This window comes from Symphalangus syndactylus, chromosome 9 (assembly GCF_028878055.3).
Source record: "Symphalangus syndactylus isolate Jambi chromosome 9, NHGRI_mSymSyn1-v2.1_pri, whole genome shotgun sequence".
NCBI lineage: Eukaryota > Metazoa > Chordata > Mammalia > Primates > Hylobatidae > Symphalangus > Symphalangus syndactylus.
In genome coordinates this window covers 139,196,120-139,217,087 of record NC_072431.2, presented here as the reverse complement: position 1 = coordinate 139,217,087, position 20,968 = coordinate 139,196,120, and the positions used below count along the sequence as shown (strand labels likewise).

Sequence of the window (20,968 nt, the reverse complement as noted above, 5' to 3'; positions counted from 1 at the left end):
CATGTTGGTCATTGTGAATAATTCTGTAGTGAGCATGGGGGTACAAATATCTCTTTGAGTTCCTGTTTTTAGTTCTTTTGGACATATACCCAGAAGTAGGGTTGTTGAATCATATGGTAGTTCTATTTCTTATTTTTTTGAGGAAGCTCTATACTGTTTTCTATAGCAGCTGCACCATTTTACAAATTCACCAACAACCCTCACCAATGTAGGGTTCCAGTTGTTCCATATGGCTACTGATGCTTTGTTTTTTTGTTGTTGTTTGTTCTTGTTTTTTTTTTAATAGTGGCCATCCTAATGAGTATGAGGTGATATTGTGGTTTTGATTTGGTTCTGCCTTTTTAAACTCCGAATTCAGTCTCTGGTTACAGCTTTTCCCATAACCATTTTCAGTTGAGGTGTGTATGCTGTGTTGGTAACATAAATTTAACGTTGTGAGAGCTTTTATCAGGTAGCAAATTGTAAAGCCCCTTCTAGGTCAGACACTTGACCTCTGTAAAGCTTAAGTTAGGAACTTGTATGTTCTTAAGAAAACACAAGAAAATATGAGAAATTTCTGTTTGGCTTGAGCCTTTCTGCTTTCTTGGTGGTGGTAGTGTGGGGGTGGTGTAGGCTCTCCCTAAGTTGCCCAGGCTGGAATGCAGTGGCTCCTCACAGGTGCAGTCATAGCTCACTACAGCCTCGAACTCCTGTCTCAGCCTCACAAGCTGGAATTACAGGCATGGACCACCATACCCAGCTCCATTCTGCTTTAAACAGTGGAAAAAATACATGTATTTTTTAAATGGAAGGGCTGGTTATATCTTCAATATGAAATCCTCTATGTGAAATCTGAATAAACTATTCCTGGAATATCCAGTGTCCTTTCCTCGTGATGATAAACGAAGCCCAGAGCTGCCTGTCTTTAAAGATAGTAAGAAGCCTATGCATAAACAAAACATTTAAAAGTAAGATCATTTATTTTATTTTACTTATCACCTTAAACCCATCAATGACTTTTAACTTAGAAGAAAACCTAGTCTTCCTACTGTGACCACAGGACTAAGCAAATCTCATGACCTACCCTCTGCTTACCTCTCACTTCAGCCCAATCTACTCTTTCCCTCTCTTAAAAACCCAGTAGTTCAAAAAAAAAAACCAGTAGCTCGAATATATAGAGCTCTTGCTGGCCCCGAGCCTCCAGACCTTTTAAAGAAAAAAAAAGATTGTAATTTTGATGAAGACCACTTTGTCAATTTTTATTTCTATGGCTCTTACTTTTGGTATTGTGTCTAGACCTCTCCAAGCCCTAGGTCTTAAAGATCTTCTAGGTTTTCTTAAGTTTTATAGTCTTTTTTTTAATTTTAGATTTAAGATTCATTTGGAATTAACTTTTGTATAAGACAGAAGGTTAAGAAGATTCATTATTTTGACTATAGATAGCTGTAGCTATCAGATTGCTGTAGCACTGTTTGTTGAAAAGACTTTCCTTCCTTTTCTGAAAGAGTTTTTCTTTTCTGAAATGCCTTTGTCAAAAATCGCATGGGCACATTTATGTGGGTCTATTTCTGGGCTGGATGCTGTTCCTGGGACCGTTTTTACCTTCCACCTTCCCCGTAGTTAACTCCTACTTATCCTTCAGGTCTTAGTTTCAATATTGTTTCCCTGGAAAGACCCTTAAGGACCACCCATTCCTATACATCTGCATACCCTCAACTTCAGTCCTAAGGAAGGGTACTTCTGTTATTCTCACTCAACACCTGTTTTTTTCTTCTTCATTGCATTTAGCATAATACGTTTATAACTTTTTTTGTTTGTGCACATACAGTTCGTGCCTATAAGCCTCAAAAAGGCAAGAACTGAGTTTATTTTGTTCACCACTGTAGTGCCCAGCACTGTGTCTATTGCATGCTGAGTTCTCAGTCAATATTTTTGAATAAATGAGTGAAACAAAGTTAGGCTTCCTGGGGGATGTTTTCTAAATCCCTAGGTATCATTTTCTTAAAATCAGAGGATATTCTTGGCTCTTGGAGCCTTAGGGCATAATTTTTTCCCAGTTAACCCATCTTTGAAGATAGGGATTTTGAGAACTTTTGGCCTACCTCAGAGTCACCTAGAGGGTTATCAAAATGCAGATTGCAGGGCCCCAAACCCAGAGTTCCTGCCTCAGTAGGTCTGGGATGGGCCCCAAAATTTGGATTTCTAACAAGTTCCCAGAAGGTAATGCTGATGCTGCTGTTCTGGGAACCCACTTTGAGAACTGTTTTAGTCTGTTCTTGTACTGCTATAAAGAACTACCTGAGACTGGGTAATTTATAAAGAAAAAAGGCTTCACTGACTCACAGTTCCACAGGCTGCAAGGGAAGCATGGCTGGGAAGCCTCAGGAAACTTACAATCATGGTGGACGCAAAGGGGAAGGTGGCATGTCCTACGCGGTGGGAGCAGGAGAAAAAGAGGGAAGCAGGTAATGCTACGCACTTTTAAACGACCAGTTCTCGGGGAAGGCCGCCCCTGTGATCTAATCACTTCCCACCAGGCCCCTCTTCCAACACGGAGGATTATAACTCATAAGATTTGGGTGGGGACTCAAATCCAAACTGTATCAAGCACTAGTGTTTTAAGGTTAAGAATCTGAAGAGGCCCGAGTCACTGAGCTGCCACTGCCAAGGACTCAGCTCCCTCTTCTCCCGCCACTGCCCCCTTTTGCAGCCATTTCCACTGAGGAAAAGGAATCATATGTCCGTAATCCAGAATCTTCACTCTTTTCACCCCTTTGCTGATACAAGTAAGGGTGATGACCTTCCTGCTGGCACTGAGGATTATCCATATAAGAATTCATCCAACAGAGAAATGGCAGGAAGACCCTTACTACTGTCTAAGGGATTGCTGATGATTATGATAAAAGGAAACCAATGAAGGCATTTAAAAAGAAATTTGCCTGCAATGGTACTGTAATTGAGCATCCAGAATATGGAGGTCATTCAGCTACAGGGTGACCATCGCAAGAACATGTGCCAGTTCCTCTTTGAGACTGGAATGACTAAGGACAACCAGCTAAATGTTCATGGGTTTTAAGTGCTGTGGCTCGCTGAAGCTTGAGTGAGGTTTTCCTTGCAATGAGTAGAATTTCCTTTCTGTCCCTTGTCACCAGTTTAAAAACCTCACAGCTTGTATAACGTAACCATTTGTGGTCTGCTTTTAACTTGACCTAGTGTAACTCCTTCATGTAGTAAACTGAAAAGAACCATGCTGTCTAGTCTTGAAGTCCCTCATTTAAACAGAGGTCAAGCAGTAGGTGCCTGGCAGTGTCAAGCCTGAAACAAAGCAATACCCTCATGTTTCAGCCACACCCAGAGCCCTAAGGTCATAGACAACTATGTCTGGCCAGAAGCATCTCCGCTCTCCCTCTGTAGAGTTCCCTGCCCTAAGAGACTGTCACCACCCGAACGATCCTTGGTGAATCTAAGAGGAGGCGATGGGGTAAGGCAGCAACAGCAATTCTACCACTGGAAGGGAGCCTTTGGTGGTCAAAGAAAGATCCCTTGGTGTCTACAACCTGACCAGGGGCAGAGTTTTAGAGAGTCCCCCTTCCCAACAGCGAGGTGATGGGACATCTGGCTTTCCACAAAGGTCTTTTTGACCAGACATGTCCTAGCTAAGGGATGTCCACACACCAGAATGTGAGGCCAACCTTCCATCAAAGTTAAACCTTTGACAAGGGAACAAATCTCAAACTGATGTACCAGTCATGTAGCTAGCTGTAGAGCTTGCAACTTAATGGCAACAGCTGTCCAATGCCATGGGAAGTAACAAACTGATTTTGAGGTTTATTTTTTTTTTTCCCCTCCAGTTTTAATGTTATGTGTAATGTATTTAAACCCTTTTTTTAAATTTAAATTCTAGGGTACATGTGCACAACATGCAGGCTTGTTACATATGTATACATGTGCCATGTTGGTGTGCTGCACCCATTAACTCGTCATTTGCATTAAGTATTTCTCTTAATGCTATCCCTCCCCTCTTCCCCCTCCCCACAACAGGCCCCAGTGTGTGATGTTCACCACCCTGTGTCCAAGTGTTCTCATTGTTCAGTTCCCACCTATGAGTGAGAACATACGGTGTTTGGTTTTCTGTCCTTGCGATAGTTTGCTGAGAATGATGGTTTCCAGCTTCATCCATGTCCCCACAAAGGACATGAACTCATCCTTTTTAATGGCTGCATAGTATTCCATGGTGTATATGTGCCACATTTTCTTAATCCAGTCTATCATTGATGGGCATTTGGGTTGGTTCCAAGTCTTTGCTATTGTGAATAGTGCCACAATAAACATACATGTGCATGTGTCTTTATAGTAGCATGATTTATAATCCTTTGGGTATATACGCAATAATGGGATCACTGGGTCAAGTGGTATTTCTAATTCTAGATCCTTGAGGAATTGCCACACTGTCTTTTACAATGGTTGAACTAGTTTACACTCCTACCAACAGTGTACAAGTGTTCCTATTTATCCACATCCTCTCCAGCACCTGTTGTTTCCTGACTTTTTAATGATCACCATTCTAACTGGTGTGAGATGGTATCTCATTGTGGTTTTGATTTGCATTTCTCTGATGGCCAGTGATGATGAGCATTTTTTCATGTGTCTGTTGGCTGCATAAATGTCTTCCTTTGAGAAGTGTCTGTTCATATCCTTCGCCCACTTTTTGATGGGGTTGTTTGATTTTTTTCTTGTAAATTTGTTTAAGTTCTTTGTAGAATCTGGATATTAGCCCTTTGTCAGGTGGGTAGAAGCCAAATCATGAGTGAACTCCCATTCACAATTGCTTCAAAGAGAATAAAATAACTAGGAATCCAACTTACAAGGGACGTGAAGGACCTCTTCAAGGAGAACTACAAACCACTGCTCAACAAAATAAAAGAGGACACAAACAAATGGAAGAACATTCCATGCTCATGGATAGGAAGAATCAATATCGTGAAAACGGCCATACTGTGCAAGGTGATTTATAGATTCAGTGCCATCCCCATCAAGCTACCAATGACTTTCTTCACAGAATTGGGAAAAACTACTTTAAAGTTCATATGGAACCAAAAAAGAGCTCACATTGCCAATTCAATCCTAAGCAAAAAGAACAAAGCTGGAGGCATCGTGCTGCCTGACTTCAAACTATACTACAAGGCTACAGTAACCAAAACAGCATGGTACTGGTACCAAAACAGAGATAGAGACCAATGGAACGGAACAGAGGCCTCAGAAATAACACCACACGTCTACAACCATCTGATCTTTGACAAAGCTGACAAAAACAAGAAATGGAGAAAGAATTCCCTGTTTAATAAGTGATGCTGGGAAAACTGGCTAGCTATATTTAGAAAGCTGAAACTGCATCCCTTCCTTACACCTTATACAAAAATTAGTTTTTTTTTTTTTTTTTTTTTGGAGACAGAGTCTAGCTCTGTCACCCGGGGCTCACTGAAATCTCCGCCTCCTGGGTTCAAGTGATTCTTCTGCCTCAGTCTCCCGAGTAGCTGGGATTACAGGCACCCGCCACCATGCCTGGCTAATTTCTGTATTTTTAGTAGAGATGGCGTTTCGCCTTGTTGGTCAGGCTGGACTCAAACTCCTGACCTCAGGTGATCCACCCACCTCGGCCTCCGAAAGTCCTAGGATTACAGGCGTGAGCCACCACACCAGGCCTAAACCCTTATTTAAATAAAACTTGTTTTCAGAAAAAAATGAATCTGAGGATGTGTTGCATGTCCCCCTTTTACTTAGCGACAATCGCAGGCACACTTGAGCTTGTCATTAACAGTATTCATCAATTTAAGAGTTGATCAGAGAAGGTCATATAAGAATCCAATCTCAGTGGAAATGAAGGAAAAATTTTTGCTAAAGCAGAAAATAAATGAGAACTGTACATTTAAAATAAACAAGAAATGAACAGAAAGCCTTTCAAATAATACTAAACTAACTGTTATATCTGTGGCTACTACATTGTTGTTCTTTAATGCTTAAATAGGTAAAAGCACCGATATTTTAGTTGAGACTACCAGCAGTAGGAATGCTTGCTTAGTAAGACCAAGACCCCACTAATACAGTCATATTTATAAAGTCAAGGTTTAGGTTTCTGCTAGGGTCTGTTTTCCCTAAATCTATTACAAACAAATGAAAGCAAATCAATAAATACTGTTTTATCGTACCTATACTGAGTCATAAAATTATTTTCCTCCCAAGTCAGGAAGAAACATAAAGTTGATTAACTGAAAAAGAAGAAAGTTTAATCATTCTGATTTCCATTCAGATGCTCTTCTTTAGACTATCTATTGCTGCTTTGTTTTGTAACAGAACAGCTGATTTTCGGCCTAGGTTTTCATGATCTGGTAAACCTTCACCACAGACAGTTTCTTGGAAAGAAACTTTGCAAGTGTCACTTATCTTTAAATGTTCAGTAAGCTCTGTGGGTCTCAGAGACCCAGCTGGAGCAGAGCCAGCACGGGATTCTGAAAGCATGTGCAGGCTCCGAGATGGTTTTAACCTGTTCCTTGGCAGTGCAGCCCTGTGTACACTCTTGGAAAGATACTGTTTACTTTCATGATGTAGAATGGATGAGCAGTGAGGTTTTCTAGGAAGGCTGAACACACTCATGCCCACTTTGGGACACAAGGAGGCAGATGCTATCATGGGAACTCTTCAAATAAGGTGGTATGGTTTGGCTGTATCCTCACCCAGATCTCATGTTGAATTGTAGTTCCCATAATGTCATGTGTCGTGGGAGGGACTTGGTGGGAGGTAATTGAATCATGGGGTCAGTTACTCCGATTCTGTTCTTGTATGAGTTTTCATGAGATCTAATGGTTTTATAAGGGGCTTTCTCCACTTTTGCCTGGCACTTCTCCTTGCTGCTGCCATGTGAAGAAGAATGCGTTTGCTTCCCCTTCTGCCATGATTGTAAGTTTCCTGAGGCCTCCCCAGCCATGCTGAACTGTGAGTCAGTTAAACCACTTCCCTTTATAAATGACCCGGTCTCTGGTGTGTCTTTATTAGCATTGTGAGAATGAACTAATATCTAAGGCAAAAAAGATGAGTCAGGTATTAGCTTTTAGTACAGCTAATCTGTTAAGCACGGTATGAACCTACATTTAATTTTCTTTGGGCCTAAAGCTCAGTTCTGTAGTTAGATTACTTTGGGGGAGAGGGTGGGTAGGTATTTAATTTGTTCATTGCTGTATCTTAAGTGCCAAAAACAGTGCCTGGCACACAATGGGCACTCATTTGTTGAATGAATAAATAAATTTATTTACTGTTGTTTCTTCCATATATTCTCTTTATTGTCAAAATTTTAATTTGTTCTTGTGCCTGTGATAAAAATACCTCCACCAGCTTCTTACCTATATTACCCCAAAGAATAAAGTTGCAAGTATAATCATTTGGACAAACACAGCATAAAATTTCCCTAATAAGCAAATCTCAACCTTTTTCCTACATTAGAAATGAAAGCCTGTATCCAAGTATGATTCTGATCTGGTTGGGATCTGTGTCCCCTCCAAATTTCATGTTAAAATGTGATCCCCAATGTTGGAGGTGGGGCCTGGTGGCAGATGTCTGGGTCATGGGGAAAGATCCCTCATGAGTGGCTTGGTGCCTTCCTATAGTAATGAGCTTTTTCCCCTGACTTCATGAGAGAGCTGGTTGTTAAAAAAGAGCCTGGCACTTTCCCTCTCGCTCTCTTGCTCCACACCTCACCATGTAATATGCCGGCTCCCCCTTTCCTTCTCTAAGTTTCTCGAGGCCTTCACCAGAAGCAGATGCTGGCATTGCACTTCCTGTACATCTTGCAGAACCATGAGCAAAATAAACCTCATTTCTTTATAAATTACCCAGTCTCAGGTATTGCTTTGTAGCAATAGAAACTGACTAACACAGATTATAATTTAGATCTTGATCCATAATTGAGATTTCTCTTCATCTCTAACCCACTCATACCAAGAAAATTATCTACTATATTCGAGGAAGCCAAATGGGATTGGGTCATGCTGGGTAATTTGGTTGCAAAATGTCTAAGAGCTGGTTAATATTACCCCTACTCTTCCTATGGTAGGAGCCAGTATGGGAAATCACCAGAAGATAATCAGATAATAAACTATGGCCAGAGTTTCTACTCCGACATACTTTTGTTACTTTAATTATTGACTATTTTTGTGTAGTCTACAGGAATTTGTGAGTAATCATACTTGATGCGTAATAAGACAGGTTTTTGGTTGTCCATATGAAAGGCTAACTTACTTGAAGAAATCAAATGAGCTCTGCATTTTTGTTAGGGTAAAATATTTGTATTTGTGTATGTGTGTTTTTCAGTTTGGTTCTTGTAGAATCTAGTTCCTTAAGGTTCCTCTTCATTACCCAGTCTCCTTACAAAGGTCACGTTTGTCTCTGGCAGTTTGCTTCATTTACGACTAAGCCCTCATAAGGAGACCGTGCTCTGGCCCCAGCTGCTACTTGCCATGCCCTTTTTCTCATCCTTCGCCTTTGCATGTGCCATCCCCTCTGCCTACAATGCTCTTCCATCTTTCTTGTCCTGAAAAGCACTCACTCATCCTTAAAGACTTAGGCCAAGTGATCTCTTATTATGAATAATTTTTTTGGCCACTTGCACCATTTTCAGGCAAAATAAGACTACCTTTTTATGGATTAGAATTGAACTGTGTATACACTACTCTTATAATTGTTTCTATAATATTTGCCTCCAGCCCTAGTGTGTGAAGGTACAATGCCTTAGTCTTTGTTATGCCTCCAACATAGAAACTAAAGAGTGCCTGTACATATTCTAGGATATTGTAGGTCTTTAAAATGTATTATGGTAATTAATTAAAATATTCATACAAGTACATAAAATATTGAAAGTAGCTTCCAGTGATAACAATTGTTAAGGTTGCAAGATTGAATAATTTTTGTATATTCTGTCTTTTCCAGATTTTAGGTAAAGTTAATTATATTGCCTTTTAAATTTTATTGTTAAATGAACAAAAATACTGTGATGTATTATAAAAAGATCTAGAACTTTCATATCAAAATGGTTTCTCCTTTCATATTTTTCTTTTTTGTTGTTATTATTATTTTTTTATTAATTTTTTTGCACACAAAAACAAACATTTTCTAAAAATACATACAAACAAAAAGATGCGTATCAAACATATTAGGAAGGTTGCACATGGGAAGACGGGGAATAGAAATGGGGAGTGGGAATCAAAATAAATGAGAGAGGGACTTTATATGGATCAATGATAATAACTCAATCCTCTATTTGACGAAGAAGGAGAAGGAAGAGGAAGAAAAAGAAAGTGGGATAAAGGATCAGAAAGGGAAGAAAATAGGAAAAATTAGAGTATGACTCCAGGATAGACCTGTTTTGTTGTCACTGAATTTGTTGGTTGGTTTGTCTGTTGTATTTTTCATACGTTTCGCCATGTTGGCCAGACTGGTCTCCAACTCCTAGCCCGAAGTGATCAACCCGCCTCGGCCCCCCAGAGTGCCGGGACCACAGGCGTGAGCCACCACGTCCAGCCCCCAGATTGCTTCTGGCCTCCGTGGTATACCTCCCAGACGGGGCGGTCGGGCAGAGGCGCTCCCCACATCCCAGACGGGGCGCCCGGGCAGAGGCGCTCCTCACTTCCCAGACCGGGCGGCCAGGCAGAGACGCTCCTCACTTCTTCCCAGATGGGGCGGCCAGGCAGAGGTGCTCCTCATTTCTTCCCAGACGGGGTGGCCGGGCAGAGGCGCTCCTCACTTCCCAGACGGGGCGACCGGGTAGACGCGTTGCTCATTTCTTCCCGGATGGGGCGGCCGGGCAGAGACGCTCCTCATTTCTTCCCAGACGGGGTGGCCGGGCAGAGGCGCTCCTCACTTCCCAGACGACGGGCGGCCGGGCAGAGGCGCTCCTCACTTCTTCCCAGACGACGGGCGGCCGGGCAGAGGCGCTCCTCACTTCTTCCCAGACGATGGGTGGCCGGGCAGAGGCGTTCCTCACTTCCCAGACGAGGTGGCCAGGCAGAGGCGCTCCTCATTTCTTCCCAGACGATGGGTGGCCGGGCAGAGGCGCTCCTCACTTCCCAGACGATGGGTGGCCGGGCAGAGGCGCTCCTCATTTCTTCCCAGACGATGGGTGGCCGGGCAGAGGCGCTCCTCACTTCCCAGACGAGGGGTGGCCGGGCAGAGGCGCTCCTCACTTCTTCCCAGACGATGGGCGGCCGGGCAGAGGCGCTCCTCACTTCTTCCCAGACGATGGGTGGCCGGGCAGAGGCGCTCCTCACTTCCCAGACGATGGGTGGCCGGGCAGAGGCGCTCCTCATTTCTTCCCGGACGATGGGTGGCCGGGCAGAGGCGCTCCTCATTTCTTCCCAGACGATGGGTGGCCGGGCAGAGGCGCTCCTCACTTCCCAGACGATGGGTGGCCGGGCAGAGGCACTCCTCACTTCCCAGACGATGGGTGGCCGGGCAGGGGCGTTCCTCACTTCTTCCCAGACGATGGGTGGCCGGGCAGAGGCGCTCCTCACTTCTTCCCAGACAGGGTGGCCGGGCAGGGGCGCTCCGCACTTCTTTCCAGATAGGGTGGCCGGGCAGAGACGCTCCTCACCTCCCAGACGGGGCGGCGGCCGGGCAGGGGCTGCAATCCCAGCACCCTGGTAGGCCAAGGCAGGCGGCTGGGAGGCGGAGGCTGCAGCGAGCCAAGACCACGCCACCGCACTCCAGCCCGGGCCACACGGAGCACCGAGTGAGCGAGACTCCGCCTGCAGTCCCAGCAGTTCGGGAGGCCGAGGCGGGCAGAGTACTCGGGGTCAGGAGCTGGAGAGCAGCGTGTCCAACATGGCGAAACCGCGCCTGCAGCCAAAGGAGGAAAAGCAGGCTGGCGAGCGCTGGTAGTCCCAGGCAGTCCGCGGTGCGGGGCAGCAGTGAGCCGAGTAGATTACATGCAGCCTGGGCCACAGAGGGAAAAGGAAGGAAGGAAGGGAGGGAGGGAGGGAAGGAAGGGAAGGGCTCTCTTTTCATATTTTTCGTTTTTAAAATTGATATATATTAAATGTACATATTTCGGGGGCCCATGTGATAATTTGATACATTCATATAAGCAAATCAGGATAATTGGGATATCAATCATCTTAAATATTTATCTGTTTATGCTAGGAACATTTGAATTATTCTCTTCAAGCCATTTTCAGTGTATTAATATACACTTGATTAATGTTAACTGTAGTTATCCTACTGATCTATCGAACACCAAATCTTATTTCTTCTAAGTGTATTTGTACCCATTAATCAACTGCTCTTCATCCCCCATCCCCGCTACCCTTCCCAGCCTCCGGTAACCACCAGTCTACTCTCTTATCTTCATGAGATTCACTTTTGTAGCTCCCATATATGAGTGAGAACATGCGATATTTGTCTTTCTGTGCTTTGCTTGTTTCACTGAACATAATGACCCCCAGTTTCATCCATCTTGCTCCAAACAGAATTTAATTCTTTTTATGGCTGGATAATATTCTATTGTGTGTTTGTACCACATTTTCTTTTTAAATATTTATTATTATTTTGTAGAGTTGGGGTCCTGCTATGTTGTCCAGGCTGGTCTTGAACTCCTGGACTCAAGCAATCCACCTGCCTTGGCCTCCACATTTTCTTTATTCATCCATTGATGGACACTTAGGTTGATTCCATATTTTGTCTAATATGAATAGTGCTGCAATAAACATGCAAGTACAGATCTCTCTTCAATGTATTGGTTTTCTTTCTTTTAGATAAATACTTGGTAGTGGAATTGCTGTATCATATAGTATTCCACCTTTACATTTTTGAGGAACCTCTGAACTGTTTTCTATAGTGGCTGTACTAATTTACATTCCCACCAACAATGTGTGAGGATTTTTCTTTCTCTACATCCTCACCAGCATGTTATTCCCTGTCTTTTTTGATAAAAGTTATTCTAATTGGGGTGAGATTATATCTCATTGTGGTTTTGATTTGCATTTTCTGGATTCTTACTGATGTTGAGCACTTCTTATACCCATTGGTCATTTGTTTGTCCTCTGTTGAGAAATATCTGTTCAGGCCTTTTGCCCTTTTTAAAATCAGATTAGTGACTTTTTGCTATTGAGTTGTTTGAGCTCCTTATGTATTCTGGTTATTTATCTCGTCAGATGGGTAGTTTGCAAATACTTTCTCTCATTCTATGGGTTGTTTCTTCACCTTCTTGATTGTTTCCTTTGCTGTGCAGAAGCTTTTCAGCTTGATGTAATCGCACTTGTCCATTTTTGCTTTTGTTGCCTTTGCTTTTGAGAACTTAAAAAATTTTTGCCCAGACCAGTGTCCTGGAGCATTTCCCCAATATTTTCTTTTAGTAGTTTTATAATTTCAGTTGTTAGATTTAAGTCTAAATCCATTTGTATTTGATATTTGTACATGGTGAGAGATAGAGGTCTAGTTTCATTCTTCTACATATAGTTGTCCAGTTTTCCCAGTGCCATTTATTGAAGAGACTGTCCTTTCCCTGTTGCATGTTGTTGGCATCTCTGTCAAAAATTAGTTGGCTGCAAATGGCATGAATTTATATCTGGGTTCACTATTCTGTTCAGTTGATGTTTGTGTCTGTTTTTTATGCCAGTACCATGCTGATCTGGCTACTATAGCCTTGTAGTATATTTTTAAGTCAAGTAGTGTGAGGCCTCCAGCTTTGCTCTGTTTGCTCAAGATTGGTTATTTGTGGCTCCATATAAAATTTAGGATTGTCTGCTCTATTTCTATGGGGAATATCATTGGTATTTTGATAGGGATTACATTGAATCAGTAAGTTGCTTTGGGTAGGATTGTCATTTTAACAATATTCTTTCAATCCATGAGCATGGAATAATATCTTTTCCATTTTTTGATTCATCTTCTATTTATTTAATCAGTGTTTTATAGTGATCCTTGTAAAGATCTTTCACAACTTTGGTTAAATTGATTCTTAGGGGCCAGTCACAGTGGCTGACACCTGCAGTCCCAACACTTTGAGAGGCCAAAGTAGGAGAATTGCTTGAGCCCAGGAGTTTGAGACCAGCCTGGGCAGCATAGTGTGACCTCATCTCTACAAAAAAATCAAAATATTAGCCAGACGTGGTGGCATGTGCCTGTGGTTGCAGCTACTTGGGAGGCTGAAGTCCGAGGATTGCTTGAGACCGAGAGATGAAGACTGCAGTGAGCTGTGATCACGCTGCTGCACTCCAACCTGGGTGACAGAGCAAAACCCTGTCTCAAAAAAAAAAAAAAGATTCCTGGGTATTTTACATTCTATGTAGATATGATAAATTAGATTGCTTTCTTTCTTTTTCAGATTGTTCACTATTGGTATATATAAATCCTACTGAATTTTGTATGTTGGCTTTGTATCCTGTAACTTTACTGAATTCACTTATTACTTCTAATAGTTTTTTGGTTTTTAAAAATAGAAGATCCAGTCATCTACATTCAAAGCAAATTTGACTTCTTTCTTTCCAATATGAATACCTTTATTTATTTTTCTTGACTAACTGTCTGGCCAGGACTTCCACTTTATGTTGAATGAAAGTAGTGAAAGTGCACACCCTTGTCTTGTTCCAGATCTTAGTGGAAAGGCTTTTAGATTTTCCCTGTTTGGTATGATGTCAGCTGTGGATTTGTCATATATGGCCTTTATTATTTTGAGGTATGTTTCCTCTGTACCCGGTTTGTTGAGGGTTTTTATCAGAAGGGATATTGAATTTTATTGAATACTTTTCAGCACTTATTGAAATGATCATATGTTTTTTGTTCTTGGTTCTGTTAATGTATATCACATTTATTGATTTGCATGTGCTGAACGATCTTTGCATCCCTGGGATGAATCCCACTTGATAATGTTGAATGATCTTTTTAATATGTTGTTGAACTCAGTTTGTTAATATTTTTTGTTGAGGATTTTTCTGTGTTCATCAGTGGAATTAACCTATCATTGTCTTTTTTTTTTATTATTATTATTATGGCCTTACCTGGTTTTGGTATCAGGGTAATGCCGGCCTTGCAGGATGACTTTGAGCATTCCTTCCTCTTCAATTTTTTTTTTTAAGAGTTTGAGCAGAATTATTATAGTTCTTCTTGAAATGTTTAGTAGAATTCATCAGATCCTAGACTTTTCTTTGATAGGAGACTTTTAATTCTGTCTTTGATCTTATTACTTGCTATGGGTTTATCGAGGTTTTCTCTTTCTTCATGGTTCAATTTTGGTTGTATATGTCCAGAAACGTATCTTTTTCTTCTAGATTTTTCTATTTGTTGGCAATTGTCTCTAATGATTCTTTATACTCCTGTGGTCTCTGTTGTTTTGTATCTTTTTGGTTTCTGATTTTATTTATTTGGGTCCTCTCTTTTTAGTTAGTCTTTCTAAAGTTTTGTCAGTTTTTTCTTTTTTAACTAAACTTTTGTTGATCTTCTGTAATGTTTTAATCTCAGTTTCATTTATTTTTGCTCTGATCTTTATTATTTCCTTTCTTCTAGTAAATTTGGGTTTGGCTTGGTCTTGCTTTTGCAGTTCCTTGAGATGCTGCATTGTTAGGTTGTCTTTTAGAAGTCTTTCAACTTTTTTGATGTAGATGTTTATTGCTATAAACCTCCCTCTTAGTACTGTGTTTACTGTATTCCATAGATTTTTGGTATGTTGTGTTTCCATTTTTATTTGTTTTGAGAAATTTTTAAATGTTCTTATTTCTTCATCAACTCATTGTTTATTCAGGAGCATGTTGTTTAATTTCCATGTTTTTGTATAATTTCCAAAAGTTTTTTTGTTTTTTGTTTTTTAGAGATGGAGACTCACTCTGTCACCCAGGCTGCAGTGCAGTGGCACAGTCTGCAACCTCCACCTCCTGGGTTCAAGTGATTCTCCTGCCTCAGCCTCCCAAGTAACTGGGATTACAGGTGTACACCACCACACCCAGCTAATTTTTGTATTTTTAATTAGACAGGGTTTTGCCATGTTGGTCAGGCTGTTCTCAAACTCCTGACATCAGATGATCTGCCCACCTCAGCCTCCCAAAGTGCTGGGATTACAGGTATGAGCCACCACACCCAGCCCAAAATTCCTCTTGTTATTGATGTCTAGTTTTATTCCATTGTGGTTAGAAAAAATGCTTGATGTGATTTCTACTTTTAAAAATTTGTTGAGACTTGTTTTGTGGCCTAAAATATGGTTTATTCTGGGGAATGTTCCATGTACTGATGAAACAAATGTGTATTCTGAATAGTTGCGTGAAGTGTTTTATAAAGATCAGTTAGACCTGTTTGGTCTGATGTGTAGTTTGATACAATGGTTTCTTTGTTAATTTTCTGTCTAGATGATCTGTTTATTGGTGAAAGTGGGGTATTTGACTTCCTCCACTACTATTGTGTTACAGTCTCTCTCTTTGTATCATTAATGTTTGCTTTATATACTTGGGAGGTGAATTTTAGTCCATCAAATGTATTAATAGTTCTAAGACTTCCGTTTGGTTTTTTGAATAATGTCTCTTTGTTAAATTTCTCTGATAAATTTCTGAATGGAGAATTACCATTTTGTTTCTTGTATTTTGGTTTTTTTTTTTTTTTTTTGAGACGGAGTCTCACTGTCACCCAGGCTGGAGTGCAGTGGCGTGATCTCAGCTTACTGCAGGCTCCGCCCCCTGGGGTTCACGCCATTCTCTGGTTGTTTTGTAACTCTTCTCCTCCTTTCTTCCTGTCATCATTTATGGTTAAGTGACTTTCTCTGGAACTATGTTTTAATTTTTTTTTTTTTTTAGCATGTTTATTATAGGTTTTTACATTGTGGTTACCATGAGGCTTATAGAAAACATCTTACAGATATAACAAGTTATTTTAAAGAGATGACAGCTTTTCTTAGATAAGCAGTCCCCAGTCTGTTTTGGCACCAGGGACCAGTTTCATGGAAGACAATTTTTCCGTAGGTCGGGCAGTGGGGATGGTTTTGGGATGAAACTGTTCTACCTCAGATCATCAGGCATTAAATCCTCGTAAGGAACGCTCAGCCTAGATCCTTCGCACTTGCAGTTCACAATAGGGTTTTTGCACTCTTATGAGAATCTGTGCTGCTGATGATCTGACAGGAGGTGGAGCAGGCAGTGCTGTGTGACCTGGTTCCCAGCATGCCACAGACCAGTACTGGTCCATGGCTCAGGGGTTGGAAATCCCTGTCTTAGATCACAAAAAAAGAATAAATAAAAAACTTTAAAACAACCCTCCATCTTTAATTCCATCCCCTGACATTTTGACTTTTGTTGGTCTCAATTTACATATTTTTATATTGCCTATCTGTTAACAGGTTGCTGTAGCTGTTATGGTTTTTCATAGATTTGTCTTCTAGGTGTCATACTAGACTTATGGGTAACTTATGGGTGGACTGCACATGACAATTACAGTATTTGGATATTCTGGGGGTTTCTATACTTGATGTTACCTGTAGGTTTTATACCTTCAAATGTTTTCTTTTTGCACATTAATGTTTTTTTCATTTCAGATTGAAGAACCCTCTTTAACATTTCTTGTAAGACAGATCTAGTGGTGGTAAATTCTCTTAGCTTTTGTCAGAAAAAGACTCTCTCTCCTTGAAGGATAGCTTTTGTTTGTCAGAAAAAGACTTTCTCTACTTGAAGGATATTTGTGCTGTTTGCTGGATAAAGTATTTGACGATAGCAGGGTTTTTTGGGGTTTTTTTCTTTCAGCACTTTCAAAATCTCATTGCACTTCCTCCTGACTTATATGGTTTCCATTGAGAAGTGTGTTGCCAAATGAAGTAGAGTTTCTTTGTATGTTATTTCCTCCTTTTTTCTTGCTGCTTTTAGTATCCTCTTTTTGTCCTTGACCTTTGAGAGTTTTATTATTATATGCCTTGGGTGTAGTTTTATTTGGGTTAAATCTGTTAAGTGTTTTCTGACCTTCCTCTACTTGGATATTTTTCTCATATTTTGGAAAGTTTTCTGTTATTATTTGAGTAAGCTTTTTTTCTACCCCTCACTCTTGCTCAACTTTCTCTTGAACACCAATAATTCTTAGATTTGGTCTTTTAAGGTAATTTTCTATATCTCGTAGGCAATGTTTGTATAATATCTTTTCATTTTACTTTTTCTCCTGTATGTAATTTCAAAGAGCCTGTCTTTGGGCTCACTGATTCTTTCCTCTGCTTGATGCATTCTGCTGTTGAGAGCCTCCAATAAATTTTTCAGTTAGCAAATATATTTTTCAGTTTCAAGATTCGTTTGATTTTTTATCACTTCAATCTCTGTTACATTCCTCTGATAAGTTTCTGAATTGCCTTTCCGTGTTATCTTGGAGATCCCTGAGTTTCCATAAAACTGCTATTTTGAATTCTTGGTCAGAGAGCTCATGAATCATCATCTCATTAGGGTCAGTCACTGGTTCCTTGCTTTATACATTTGGGGAGGTCATGGTTCCAGGTTCTTATGGATATATGTGTGTGTCTTTGCATTAAAGGATTTATTATTTATTCCAGTCTTCTCTGTCTAGTCTGTTTTGGTTTTTACTGGTATGTTTGCTTAGAGATTATTTGTAATTTATCTGTTGAATTTCTTACACGTTTTTCCCACCAGGTCACTGCCTCTTTTTCAGCACTAGATGGTACTTAAAACCCAGGTTTGCCTCTGTTCTTCTAGCAAAGGATCAGAGGATTGCCTGGCTGGAATGGGGGAGGTTCCAAAGGAGCTATCCCTGTGGTATGGAAGGGCTGGCTAGGAGTTCATGCCCAAGAGACCTGTGGAATCTACCTCCTACAGCGTAGTGCTGCTGAACAGCCACTCTGATTTGGCATCTCCTTTGGTTGAGTTACAGAGCGGAGCTTCCAGGGCTGGAGATGGTAATCCTGCCTCCTCCCTTTGTGTCCCGCTGTCCACAGGGTGGTATCTCCCTTCAGGCACTCCTGATGCTTCTCATGCGTTGAGGCATGGATAGGTCTCCTCCCAAAGAAGCCAAGATGATAGGCAAGTTATGTGTCCAACTTAATCTCACTTTTTCCAGTGTAGAATCTGAGTTGGGGGAAGTTTTACATGTGCTTGATACCAGGCAGATTGGGGGAAGGGTGTCACAGATATGAAAATCTGATTCTCTTACTGTCTGCTGGAGTTTTTTGTTGTTGTTGTTGTTTTTGTTTTTCTTTACTTCTCAGTGGCCCCAGGAGCTGACCCATTCTCTTTCATGAGTTCTGGGAGATTGCTGGTGATAATCTCGATGATGTATATTTATTTTGGTTATTCTGTGGGGAGGAGTGAAGCCAGCTTTCATCTACATTTTTAAAGTATAATTCTTATTTTGAGTGGCAAGAATCTGATTCCAGTATCCTGCCCTAGTTTTTATAGATTTTTTTTTGTTGTTGTTGTTGTTTTTGTTTTTTTTTTTTTTTGAGACGGAGTCTCGCTCTGTCACCCAGGCTGGAGTGCAGTGGCGCGATCTCGGCTCACTGCAAGCTCCGCCTCCCGGGTTCCCGCCATTCTCCTGCCTCAGCCTCTCCGAGTAGCTGGGACTACAGGCGCCCGCCACCACGCCCGGCTAATTTTTTGTATTTTTAGTAGAGACGGGGTTTCACCGTGGTCTCGATCTCCTGACCTCGTGATCCGCCCTCCTCGGCCTCCCAAAGTGCTGGGATTACAAGCGTGAGCCACCGCGCCCGGCCCTTTTTATGCATTTTTGAAACTCCTGCCATTGCATTTAGAACCTACCTGATGGAATTTTTTTTTTGTTTTTTTGTTTTTCAGTTTAGAAAGTATTTGATTTTTTGAAACAGTTGACATTCATATAAAGAACAAGGTTGATAATCAAGCCTGCTCTACTAATTCTGTGCAGTCTATAAAAGAGTGTACTGGGGCTGGGCACGGTGGCTCACGCCTGTAATCCCAGCACTTTGGGAGGCCGAGGCATGCAGATCACAAGGTCAGGAGATCAAGACCATCCTGGCTAACATGGTGAAACCTCGTCTCTACTGAAAATACAAAAAATTAGCTGGACGTGGTGGCGGGCACCTGTAGTCCCAGCTACTTGGGAGACTGAGGCAGGAGAATGGCGTGAACCCGGGAGGCGGAGCTTGCAGTGAGCCGAGATGGTGCCACTGTGCTCCAGCCTGGGTGACAGAGCGAAACTCTGTCTCAAAAAAAAAAAAAAAAAAAAAGAGAAGAGTGTACTGGTTAAGTACTGAGAAAAATTTCCTGTGTGTCATGTAAGTACTTCGGGCTCTTAAATGTGTTACTCCAAGGAATAAGGTTGCAAATACAATTGCTCTAAAAACATATTATACCAGCCTGGCCAACATGGTGAAACCCCATGTCTACTAAAAATGCAAAAATTAGCTGGGCATGGTGGCACACACCTGTAATCCCAGCTGCTTGGGAGGCTGAGGCAGGAGAATCGCCTGAACCTGGGAGGCGGAGGTTGCAGTGAGCTGAGATTGCACCACTGCGCTCCAGCCTGGGTGACAGAGCAAGACACTGTCTCAAAAAAGAAAAAAAGAAAAAAAAATTACATAAAATTCTGAGATGCAGCTTTCTTATCTAAAAAGGATTTGCTTAAAGCCTCCTTGCAGTAAGCATATACGTAACTAAGGTGACTACCTTACGTATATGCATCAGTCATTTATGCCCTAAGTTCTCATTTCTTAAAACAGTAGTGCCCTTACTCTAAATCACATAATCACAAGAACCCTAGGGCTGAATTGCTCAGCTTTAAATGTCAGCGCTGTCATACTAGCTGTGTGATGTGAGCAAGTTCTAAAACTCCCTGTTTCTTATGTATACAATAGAGAGAAGGGGTAATACTTTGTAGGGTTGTTGTGAAGTTTAAACAAGGTAATAACAGTTAAGTGTTTTTAAAAGTCCCTTGAATGTAACAATTGCATCAGTTGTAAGATATGCATTTTTCTCATATGGCCTCTGAAATGAGGATGTGTCTTATAATGAATGTAATTTCTTAATTAGCATTTTATCATTTAATTAGTGACATCTTTTTTATTAGTAGTACTTAATGATACACTTTGGGTTACATTTTATATTTCAATAACTAATAGTAAGAGGTCTATTAACATTAGCTGCCATCAACATCACCATCAATATTATCATCAGCATTATCTTGTTTCTAACTCAGATAGTGTAATTTGATAGTTTAGCAGTGCTAGAGTATATATCAAATCTCAATTTTATCTAACTACTTGTTTGCATTGGTGTATTTTTATCAAAGTTCTAGTGTGCTGTTTTTCATATTTGTATCATTTTAGCTAATGTAAAGTATTTATGGGGTCAGCTCATGAAATGGTTCTGTCATTCATTGTACCTTACTTGGCGATCTACTAAAACATGCATCAGCATCCTTCAGTCTCCCGAAATAAATAGAGATGAAGACAGATTCTTTATTTTCTCTGTTGATGTATTTTCCTAAATCCTTTCACAGGAGTCTTTTTTTTCTTAGCTAGGAGAACTAAGCCACCATTGTACCACTTAAGATTTACTGGTTTGCACTGTCCTCTGAGGGAGAAAAGAAGCAATTTATCGATCTGTAACACAGGAATGGACTGTGGCCAAACCTTTTCTGGTTTTTACAATGCACCGACATAAGAATCTGCATAGCATTAAGAAGAACGGGCCCTCACAATTTGAGGCCGCCTATCAGCATGAACAATAACTGAGAAAAATCAATACACAATATTCACCTGTTCTCTTTGCATAAACACTGCCAGGATCCATCCCCAGTGACAGTGTCTTCTTCTTTTTTTTTAGACAGGGTCTCACTCTGCTGTGCAGGCTGGAATGCAGTGGCATGATCTCGGCTCACTGCAACCTCTGCCTCCCTGTTCAAGTGATTCTTGTACCTCAGCCTCCCAAGTAGCTGGGATCACAGGTGTGTACCACCGTACCCAGCTAATTTTTGTAGTTGTAGTAGAGATGGGGTTTTGCCATGT

At 41.1% G+C, this 20,968-nt stretch overlaps 1 protein-coding gene and 1 pseudogene across 11 annotated transcripts in view; both read left to right on the top strand.

Annotated features, from left to right (window-relative positions):
- The window catches only part of KANK1 (KN motif and ankyrin repeat domains 1), a 246,152-nt gene that overhangs the window by 153,364 nt on the left and 71,820 nt on the right, over positions 1 to 20,968 (top strand). The window lies entirely within an intron of this gene.
- On the top strand, positions 2,717 to 3,055 carry LOC129490455 (eukaryotic translation initiation factor 1-like; annotated as a pseudogene).